This window comes from Squalius cephalus (assembly GCF_949319135.1).
Source record: "Squalius cephalus genome assembly, chromosome: 13".
NCBI lineage: Eukaryota > Metazoa > Chordata > Actinopteri > Cypriniformes > Leuciscidae > Squalius > Squalius cephalus.
In genome coordinates, this window is record NC_137134.1 from 16068503 (window position 1) to 16080762 (window position 12260).

Consider the following 12260-nt stretch of genomic DNA (forward strand, 5'->3'; position numbering starts at 1 on the left):
AACGAAGCTCTTACTGTATTTATATGCCTCATGTTTGCATTGGTGAAATCATTAGTGAGAGTGCAGAAACTGCGTTGCAATGATAAGATCTTTCACGCGATCAACAGACTGTCATCTGCTCAATGCTCATCATCACTGCAACCTTTTATGTGATGGTAATAGATCTAAATACTTAAAAAACTTCTCATGATTCGTTAATCCCGATAGCTGTAATAGTAAAAACGTATAAAAGCTGTAATAGTAAAAGTTTTCCAGATAGTTCCACATTTAATGCCAGATATTTCATATGCAAGCATGTCAGCCAATCACAGCAGAGGGCGTTTACACTGAAGTCTCACAGCAGACACGCCCCTTCAAACAGAGTGTTCAAACCAGGGAATGAAATCGGGCTAGGAAATATGCCTTTTATTTCTAAATTATAACAATTTTTGATCTAAAAAACATACTAACATTATAAGGGCACCCCTGGAAACATTATAAAATAATAAAAATAATCCATGGAATGGGACCTTTAATTTGTTAGAAACGCACATTTATTTTCGACTTGTCGGAGTCAGGCTTTAACTACAGCACAAACTGTTTGCATTGCCCTTAGATTATTTGCGAGTGGCTCTTTCCTTTACACTATTGGAGATGCGGAGAACTTGATGGAAAGTGCTGTCTGTCGTGTCATTCGGAGTTTACCTGGCGCTTTTAGGTTTAAAAAACAGTTGTAGGTTTTTTTGTGGCATTTCCAAGCCACTTAAGGCCCAATGTTGTAAAACAGTTTTTTTAAGTTAAGTTTTTTAAGTAAAAAAAGTTTATTTTTTAGGCTATCATAATTTTTTTATGAGGATCATGCAATCATGACCATGCCGATTACAGTAGCCTATATGTCACTCAGGCTTAAAGGGATACTCCACTTTAAAATGAAAATTCTGTCATCATATACTCACCCTCATGTTGTTTCAAACCTGTATGAATTTCTCTCTTCTGCTGAACAGGAAGGAATATATTTAGAAGAATGTCAGTAACCAGACAGTTTCTGGTCTCATTGACTTCCATAGTAGGAAAAAAATATAGGCTACTATGGAAGTCAATGAGACCAGAAACTGTCTGGTTACTGATATTCTTCTAAATATCTTCCTTTCTGTTCAGCAGAAGAGAGAAATTCATAAAGGATTGAAACAACATGAGGGTGAGTATATGATGACAGAATTTTCATTTTAAAGTGGAGTATCCCTTTACCGTGATTGGTACCATAGACTATAGGCTGCCATCAAGGCCTCAATGAAGGGGATTATGTGAACAGAAAGGGGGTTCACAATGTAAATGTGCAGCCCAGTTACTATTGTGATTCTCAATATTCCAGATTATATCAAATAAAAAAAGGCATTTGACTAAAATCTTCCATATCACAAATGTGAAAGCAAAATGGCCAGGATCTGTGCATGACTTCAGAATTTTCAGAGATTCACATTTATGCACATTATTTGAAAGTGGTAAGGAAAGTTCCACAATTACATATCACGCTCACTGTATTACATACACTTATGCTGATCCTAACAGAACTGCATTTTTTCATAGGTGATTGACATGTTCCTGCCTGCAGACAGGTGTTTTATGGCCCCATTCCCTGACCCAAACCAGTTACAATGCAGCTCTAGCCAGGACAAGGGCACACAATGAAATGAACTTTGGCTAAAGGGAAGATTTCAGTGTCTGAAAAGTCTGAGGGTTGCACACCTGTGTATTTTTGCCTTATATTTTTGTACTTCACTTTTATTTGTTCCCATGTTCTAGTGTGGTGACTCTGACATTACAATGAACAAAGTAATTATGCAATTATTAAAATACAAAAATATAGGCTAATAAGTGATAAAAACATCTAACATGGCCACTTCTAACGGATTTAAATTTTGCAGACTTTGAGGTGTTCCCTGTCACTTTGATTAAACATTAAAATTCCGAATAAACTTCGACTATTAGTTCTTGCTCTGCTGAAGAGAAAAACTGAGTGCGTTCTTTGGCTACGCTGAGCAGCCAATAGCAGCATTGCTGATCAATGTTTCTACTATTGATACATATCCCCTTTTAAACCAGCGCATGAACGCGCAATTATCTCAGATAACTCAATCCAGCTATACTAATCATATCCGGCAAGTGTGTTCGAAGAACCGAGTTAGCCGGATCATGATTAGCATGATGATATCATCTTGGATGTCTCATTTGATCTCGGATGTTTTAAGCAACGTACGAAGAACGAGCCCCTGCACACAAAAACAACTGCGCTCACCACCACTCAAAACAAAAATAAATAGTGTTCCAACCAATCACCGACAGGGGCGGGTGTTGTGAGGTTTTGCGCTCGTGCACGGCTGCCTATGACGGCTGCATGCCAAAACCTCACAACACCCGCCCCTGTCGGTGATTGGTTGGAACACTATTTACTATTTTTGTTTTGAGTGTTGGTGAGCGCAGTTGTTTTTGTGTGCAGATCTCAGAGCCTAGGCTGCCTAGAGAGACGCGTTTTTTTGATAGCATGCTTATGGGGCGGGCAGCTAGCGGATCGTTAGGAAAGATTAGATGAATGTGATCATTTATGTTTGGGCCTGAAATCGCTGATACAACCTTTAAAGCCTATATTTTCCATTTAGAAAATATGTCCTATATCCTTGAGAAAAAGAAGTTTTGAGTTTTGAGATGAGACTCCTGTTTATAGTTAGAGCCTAGCCAAATCCAACATTGGAAAAGCTGCGTGTCGTTGTGTGTGTTAGTCTTCTTGGTTACAGGTTAAGGAAAAACTGGCATTATTGGAGATTGAGTTGTTGTTGGGGACATGCTGGCGCCCAGCAACCCAAATCTGCGACCTGGAAGGTCATGACGTGCCTAACTTCAGGGTCCGAGTGTCAGCTGCATAATCTATGGAGATATGCTTCAGTCTATCTGTATATGTGTGGAAAATTACTATGTTTATCTATTTCTTAGCCAATGAGAATCATTCAACCTGTAAGCAATGACATAGCTTAGACCTTGGAAATGGTATAACTGCTGTAATCTTTGTAACTGTAAGCGGGGCGGCCTACAAACTCCTGTGTGAGTCTAGAAGCTGACTTCTGCGGATGAAACTGCAAACTATCTTCAAAATTTTCTTCAATTTTTTATTATTCTGACTCCAGGTCTTCTTTCAAACATCTGGTCCTTGGGTCCTAAACTGTTAACCCCTAACACAGACACTTCCACATTTTATTCTACGACATAAAATACATCAGTATTACCCCACTTGTGATTTTTTGAAGCTGTTACGTGTCTTGAAAAAGGCGGTTGCTAAAACAGTTCTCTGTGTGACAACTAGCCCCAATCCCATCCCACCCCATTGTCTATAAGCCTGCAACACATTTCACATTTTCTAAGGTGTCTAATTTCACCCTTTTCTAATTATCCAATCCAGGGGGAAATACACTAAAAGCTGACTTGCCCTGTGTCAGCACTGGCTGCAGACTGTTGTGAATACCACGCAAGGTATCACTGTGGTTTCAGAGCCTTAGTGAGACTGAATAATTAATAGAAGCTTTCTCGTTGACAGAAGTGCTTTGGGAGCCATTAGCTCAGGTACCTGACCAGCGTGAGCATATTAGTCAGAAAGAGGTGATTCTGGACAGATTGATTTTCCCACAAACTGATTGATCAGAAGCCTGCGTGTTAATAACGTGATATATTTAGGGTGAGATTTTCTATTAAGTACCAAAAGGCAAAAAAAAGAGCATAACTGACTTTGAATCACTAAAAGTCAGTTTGCTTATAAAATGCTGCACTCTAAACAATAAACACAAACTGAGGTATCAAACTTTTACCTTGAGCAATACAGCATTCCTTGGCACACAGTGTATTGTTCCAGTTCGGATTTCTTTCCATTCGCATGGGTTGTGTTCGCCAGCTCTGTTCCAAACCTAATGAGCTGCCTCACTACCTAAATAGCTACTTTTTAAGGCAGCATCCTAATGGAAATGAAAATTGGCTTTCTTAACGCGTGTTCTTGGTGTTATTGTGAACAATTAACTGTTGCATGCGTTTGTAATGCGTAATCAAAATATAATAACTCGCTCGTCCTCTGATACGGCACACAAATAGCACTCTGCATGGGAGACGCTACTCACATTGTGAGTTTCAAATGGCATCAATTTCTATGCAGGGCACTTGGAAGGAATAATAATTGTGGTAGCTATGTAGCATCTTTCCAAACAGAAGTGCTTAAAAGTCTACCACTGGTGTGTTGCCACTAAATTGTATGTTATTTGATCCATGGCAGATAATTGGCATTCAAGGTACATTTCTGTTTCCCTGTGTGTTCCCTGGAATTGAACCCATGCCCTTGGCATAGCTGGCGCCATGCTAAGTTAAGCTACTGTTCTAAAATAAACCTACTTCAAAAAAGACCTTTAGAAATGAAAGCTTTTATAGGGTTCAACGGATGGACACATCACTCTCAAGCATGCTACAAAGTTTTAACAGCTCTCACTGTGATAGGTAAAGATTTCAGTGGGAATAGGGCATAGGCTTCACCAGTTCTGAACTCATTGTTGATTCCAGTTTGAGGTTAACATGTTGTTAACAACATTTTTATCTACTTAAGAGTAGAGTGCTGCAGGGAGGCCAAAACCTCAAGCCTAAAAAAAAAAAAAACAGTTAGCATTTTTTTTTAGCACTTCTGGTTCCATCGTCCCAAAGTCAGTGTTTTTTTTTTTAAATTAAATGCCTGAAATAAGTTCTGTGGTGAACATAAGTTTCATTGAATATAATATCACAAGATATTATAAGTAATGCTCGATTATGATTTTCTAAAGCTTTACTTGTCTTGTAAAAGGCGGTTGCGAACAAGTAGCTAAATAGGACTACAGAAATAGTCAGGGACATTAAACATCATCACGGTGAACAGGTTAATTGAAACTCATTAGTCCGCTTTCACAGCCTCGTTGTGCTTATAATCACGCTCTTGCAAACTTTTATAACTCTAACTTTCAGGGAAAATTTTTTTTTTTTAAATAAAGTTGGAAAGAGTTGTTGGAAGCTTATTGTTGGTGACGTTGAAGTCATGGTGTAGTTCGTTTAGCATTTTACTTCTGGCTATTGTATTTAGGCTTCAAAATGCATAAAAGTTGTAAGAATCATAAAATTTGTTGGTCAAATTGCAGTGTAATGCAGTGGAAAAATCCGGTTGCGTTTCTGTCAAAGCAGCCTTGGTGATTCAAGCTTCTGGGTTGGCCTAAAAAAAAAGTCCTAACTGCAGAACTTTATTGCATAAAATCAGTGGCGTAGCAGTGTACTGAGATTTACCGGGGGCCACACTGAATAAAATAGAAGTCAATTTATAATTAACACATTCTATTTATAATTGGCATGACATTTCTCTCACCTGATTGCAGTGCATTCTGGGATTGCCTTTATCACAGATACATGTGATTCCTTTTGAAACATCCTTGTGGTAGCTTAAAATACTGCCTCATTGTCAGCCCATTAAGTTTTGGAATAGAGCAAATAAATCAGATTATCAACATTTCTGAGAGACAGAACCAATAAAAACACATAATAGACTCCCAATAGACTGCTGAAGGTCAGAAAATGTTTGCGTAGGTGCCAGCGAACCAATATTTCTGATAATGTTTAACCTATGCAGGAAACAGAATGTCAGTGGTTACAGTCACGGCCAAATAGGTTACAAATTTAGAAAACATAGCTCACTGAGAGGATGCTGAGAGACTAAAGTTCTGATTTCTATTCTTCTGGCACGATCATTTTATTAGCAAATATGTCACCTCTTAGGTTGCACTCAGTCAGCATTCCATGTCTTTTTTTTCCCAAATGTATCCACTTGTGAGAATAGAATAGAATTCTTTAATGTCATTATACAGGGTACAATGAAATTAGACAACATTTCTCTCGGTGCTTAACAAACAAATAAATAGAATCTAAAAACAAGAATGTTATATCAATATGGTGTTTCTCATCCCCCAGGGTGTGGGGTCTCTTAGAATGATGCCAGATCTGGTGAGGCAGCGAGAACTGAAGATGTCCTGCAGGGAGCACAGAGTGCAGCCGATGATCCTTTGGGCGGTGTCAATGACCCCCTGGAGCAAAGATGTCAAGTAACGAAGTACAAATACTTCATTAACTTAGGCTACTTAAGTAGAAATTTTGGGTATCTATAGGTTACTTTCCTGGAGTAATTATTTTTCAGCCGACTTTTTACTTCTACTCCTTACATTTTCATGCAATTATCAGTACTTTCTACTCCTTACATTTTAAAAATAGCATCGTTACTCCTATTTCATTTAGGCTTGTTTTCATTCCGGATTCATCGCGGGTGCTGACGTCACCGACGAGCACGCACTTTTAGCCAATCAGCGATCAGCAGGCAGACGCGATTTCGCTCGAGTTGTAGCTGTATATTTCTGTATTCATCATATGATCGCTAATGCCAAAGTGACATACTATACAGTAAGTTGTTTCTACAGTAAAGAGTGAGATAGTAAGCAACTTATGTGTATCTTGAAAATGTTTCTATTTCTTTACTGTAATACATCCATTTATGAGCATGTTTTATTATCACATCTGTGTGTCTACTGTTTGTTTGTTTGTTTTGTTTTTTAAAAAAAAAGCTTTTCTAACAAGGCTTTTTTTAGTAATTACAAAAATTACACAAATTCAGATTATTTTATAAGGGGATTTGCATTGATGTGAGCTGAAGACACCGAGTCAGCAAATACTGTGTGTGATATAATTCAGAAAGACTGTGAGAACAGAACTGAAACTTTTCCTGGTGATTTTCTGAGTGGAAACTTCATCAAACTCAGCAATCTTCAATACACTGATGTAGGAAAATACACCTAAAATCACAAACTCATCTGAACTTCAGACTGTACAGCTGATCATCATACAGATTCTTCTGAAGTAACTTACAGATAGGTAAAGAACTACGTGAAAAATGTAGCCTACTTCAGTAAAGTAACGAAGTAGGCTATTTGTACTTCGTTACATTCCACCACTGCTGATTAACAGTAATGTAAATGCTAAATGTCCTAATACCTGTTGATACTACAACAATGCAAAGAATAGGCTATGCTCTTAACCTTGCAGTTTTTCACATATCTTGTAAGACTCAATTTCTCCATTTCTTTGCACAAAACTCTCCAGAAAATGCCATTTAATGGTTTATTTTTCAAAAAAAATTCATGGGGGGTGGGGGGGGCATACCCCCGGACCCCCCTAGGGAGAGCCCCCCCATATAATAAATCCCAATTGAACCCCTGGTTATATTTATATTATATAATTATATTAGATTGCTTCTCTCTGTTTTTATAATCTACCCAGTCCGTCACTGCATACCCTCTTACAACCAAACTAAGTAGTACAGTCTGTTCCCAAAAGCATTTAAGTGCTTTATATATAAAAAAATATATATATACAAATTCGGTGAATTTCCCCCGAACCCCCCTAGCATTTACTGTCCCCCCCAGGTTCAAAATTGCTCCTACGCCCCTGGCCAAACATGGTGCAAAGTTTCCACATCAACACCACTCCTTACTAGTCAATGAAATGCATCAAATAATGGCATCAGGTCAAACCAGAAACAGTATGATGACAATAGGAATTATAATAAATTACCCAATAATGCCCAGAATGGTACCAAACTTCTACAGTAGTACAAATAGGCCTAGGTTCTGTACTCATAAAATGAGGCATTGGAAAGTTTGTAAGTACATCAGGAGTTTATTTAAATAACACTTGCCTGATGGCTCATGCCACCGCTAACCCGGACGTTGAGGTCACTTCCGTGATGTGGGAAAAGCATGTAAAAGTCCTGGCAGAAAGCAATGCATAAGGATGTAGTGTAACTCAGCCAGACTCAGATGCTGCCTGAACAATTCTGTACCAAAAGTGTTTTTTTCTTCTTCATGATGTGTTTGGTATATCTATTTTGTTTTCTTAATGTTATTTCATGATTATGTTCGAATTAGAACTGCATTTAATTGACCAAATCTGAATCGTTACACAGTCAATTATTTTTTCACATAAAGCAACGTGCACGTGGTGGGATTTGACTCGATGGTGAATATAACTCTGAGAGGAGAGCACAGTTGAATGACTTGAAATCAAATATAAGAAGACTCCTGTCCATGGTCATGTGCACACTAGCCTAACCAGGGCTGGACTGGGACAAAAAATCGGCCCGGGCATTTTTGCCCAGACCGGCCCACTATATGATCATAAACACCACCCATCTTTGCACGCCCTTAATTATATGCATACCAACTCCTATTCATTAAAACCACTAATGCCATGTAATGAGTGAGTATAGGAACGAGTGAGAGTTAACAGATGAAATAAGTCAAAATTTGATATTTATTAATACAGTTGAACTATACTCCACAGTGGTGAATCCTAAAACAAGCTATAAGCAGCTCTGGCATAGCAATACAAGTGTTTCTTACAGGATTTTTGTTAAAACTATGGTGGTGTGACCTCGGTCCTTCTAGGGGGGTTCGGAGGCATGCCCCCCCGTGAGAAAATTTTGTGCATTTTAATGTTAAATTCATCAATCTGGTGCACTTTGAGAGTTCAAAATTAAAAGCTCCAACCCATATTCAGTGTGCAAATTAAACAAAGAAAAATTCAAACCTCTTTTAGTTACAGTGTCTACATTACACCTACTACATAATAGTTATAATATTAATCCAATGACAGTAATAGCCATATTTTGTAAAACAAATGCACTAAAAAATAAAGGAAACTTTCATAATTAGTGTTGTACCAATTTCTATACTTGAAAGAGATAAGCACATGATCTTTTATTTTGACGCAAACTGCATCAAGCTTTTATTTTGGCGGAAAACATGGTTTACAAACGCCTCTCATTAAACTTCTAGTGAATTGCGTAATCGTCAACTATGCAGATGTGGAAATAATCTACACTCATGACATGGCCTAAGTGCTTTGAAAGTAGTTCTGCTTACCGCGGACTCTGCACTCTCTCATCTCTCTCCTGATCCTCCGTCCTCACTATCATCATCTGCCACAGGAGCTGATGAAGGTCAGAAAACATTTTTTGACACATAAAGCGTCTGCTTTAAGGGCCTGGTTCTATTTTTTCACGCTATTTATCTGCACATTCCGTGCGTTTCTTCTCCATCTATTTTGACAGATACACACTGACACTGCTGCACGCTCGCTCACTCGTTTAAAGTTGTGATTGGGCCAGCCCAGTGTCAATCAAGAAAAGAGCCAATGGGCCGCTGATCTACGTGTTTCATGGGCTGGTCTGTCAAAAAAAAAAACTAACACTGACTTTGACCAATGCATTACACCGGCACAAACCCAGCGCCGCCAATTATGCAAAACAAAACAAAACGAATGGGCCGCCGATGTACAAATTTTATGGGCCGTTAAAAAAAAAAAAAAAAAAAAAAAAAAGTATGAGTATGAGATATATCGGCCCAAAAAGCACGTCGGCCCACCGGGCAGATGCCCGGTATGCCCAATGGCCAGTCCAGCCATGAGCCTAACCAATCATCTGCAACTTTTACACCGTCCAGACTGCACTCTACTTGTCCCTGACAGCTGCTGAAAAAGGTTTGAATCAACCATGAATCAGTTTTGACTGCTAGTCATCGTTATGTTCTGCAATGTGTATAGCCTACTTCTGAGGGTTAAAGTCATCAGTTCATTTGTTGATTGTCGTTTTGACAGTGGGTTCTTGGAGTGGGTGAGTTTTGGTGAGCTTTTGGGCTGGAAATCACGTCCCAATCTGGCAACATTGTTGCACTTACAGGCTACAAGTCATCATATCTTCCACTCCAAGAAAAACATGTTAATGCTGCTCAATAGTACACATATATGGTTCTTTAATGCATTTGCACTGTACTAAAATGCGTTCATTTTCAATGGGCATATATGCGGCTGAAACAGGTAGCCCAGAGCATCCCAAAATTTTCAACATTAACATTTTAATATAACATTATAGTCATTATGGCCTTTAGAAAAATGTTTTTTTGAGGAGGTGGGGTAGTGCACTATAGGCCCCTTGTGGTGCGGCCTAAGCTTTTGTCCTTAAAGGAGAACTCCGGTCAATTTTAACATTGAGCTCATTTTTTTGTACATTTGGAGTGCTGTCAATACAGAGAACAACGAGAAAGTAGTCGATTGCAGAGTTCACACGCATAGGTTTAATACCTATGATCACGCGCGTGAACTCGGCAATCGACTACTTTGGACTTCAACCGAAAAACAGGATGTAAACAAAGGTATTTGCGCTGGCTTAAATAACATCATTTTTATACATTTCTTTCACATCTACTGCAGTCAGACTCACTCGTGTTCACTCAGAAGGAATCACTCACATTTTCTGTGCACTTGTAATGACACATCAAGGATGTTAAGAGGCTAAAAGCAGGTTTAGTACTTGCCCCATTGAAGTCAACAGGGTGCAAATTTTAAAAATAGAATAACTCGGTGTAGGCAACACCGATTTTTGTCGTTGTTCTCTGTATTGACAGCACTCCAAATGTACAAAAAAATGAGCTCAATGTTAAAATTGAGCGGAGTTCTCATTTAATGGCATTTTTTTACTTACATTACTTTTACTTTTATACTTTAAGTAGTTTTGAAACCAGTACTTTTACACTTTTACTTGAGTAAAAAGCTTGAGTTGATACTTCAACTTCTACAGAAGTCTTTTTAAACCCTAGTATCAATACTTCTACTTGAGTAATGAATGTGAATACTTTTGACACCTCTGCTCTGGACAGCCCTCCTATCCGCTGCTGAGCAGCTGGCATACCAGGTGGATATGCAGTTGGCCAGCACGCTTTCAATGGAGCAGCAGTAGAACGACACCAACAGCTTCTCCTCCAGATGTTTTTTTCTGAGGATTCTTAGGAAGTGGAGTCACTGCACATCAACCATGGTTGCATCGTCCGCATACTTAATTATGGTGTTGGTAGAGTGTATGGTGATGCAGTCGTATGTATAGAGTGAGTAGAAGAGGGGACTCAACACACAGCCCTGGGGGGAGCCGGTGCTGAGTGTGAGTTGGGTGGAGATGTGTGGACCTATTCTTACAGTTTGAGGTCGGTTGGTCAGGAAGTCCATAATCCATTGGCAGATGGATCGGGGGAGTCCTAAATCGATAAGTTTGGTGACAAGTCTCCCAGGAATTATTGTATTGAAAGCAGAGCTTAAGTCTATGAAGAGCATCCTCACATAGCCCCCCTGGTGTTCAAGGTGGGATAGTGCATTGTGGAGAGCAGTGATTATAGCATCTTTTGTAGACCTGTTCGCTCTGTAGGCAAACTGGTATGGGTAAAATGTGGTTGGAAGGTTAGCTATGATATACTGCTGGACCAACCGCTCAAAGCACTTGGAGATCACTGGTGTAAGTGCCACAGGGCGGTAGTCATTTAAGCTGCTTATGGTAGGTTTCTTGGGCAGGGGAATTATTGTAGCAGATTTGAGAAATGGTGGAACAATGGATTTGGACAGGGACAGATTGAAGAGTCTTGTGAAGACCTCTGAGAGATGTGCCGCACAGTCCTTTAGTACCCTGCCTGTGACCCCATCTGGACCTGCAGCTTTCCACGGGTTTACTCTACTGAGCACCCGCCTCACCTCATGCTCCTGCACAGTGAGTGTGTAGCTATTGTTGCCGTCAGGTGAAGGAGATGCGTCGGTGGCTGTGCTCCTCACCTCAAAGCGGGCGAAGTAACAATTTAATTTCTCTGCCAAAGTGATGTCTCCGTCTGCGGTAGTGTTGATGCTTCTGTAATTGGTGAGCTGCTGGATGCCCTGCCAGGCCCTCCATGGGTTGTTGTTGTAAGAGTGATCCTCAATCCTCCTCTTGTGAGCTCCTTTGGCATCTCTGATGCCTCTCTTCAGGCTGGCTCTTGCAGAGCTGTATAGTGCTCTATCGCCAGACCTGAAGGCGGTGTTGCGCTCTCTGAGGAAATTACGAACCACTCCCGTGCACCAGGGCTTTTGGTTAGGGTACATTCAAAACTGTTTGCTGATTGTAACGTTGTCAACACATGTGTTTATGTAGGAAAGTACTGTGGTGGTATAAACCTCCAGGTCCTCGTCCTCGAAGATGTCCCAGTTGGTTCTATCGAAACAATCCTGCAGCTGTCTTAATAGTCTTTGAGGTGACTTGGACTTTTCTTCTGAGGGGGGTATATGCTGGGGTGAGTAGTACGGATAGGTGGTCTGACTGTCCTAAATGTGGTAATGGTGTT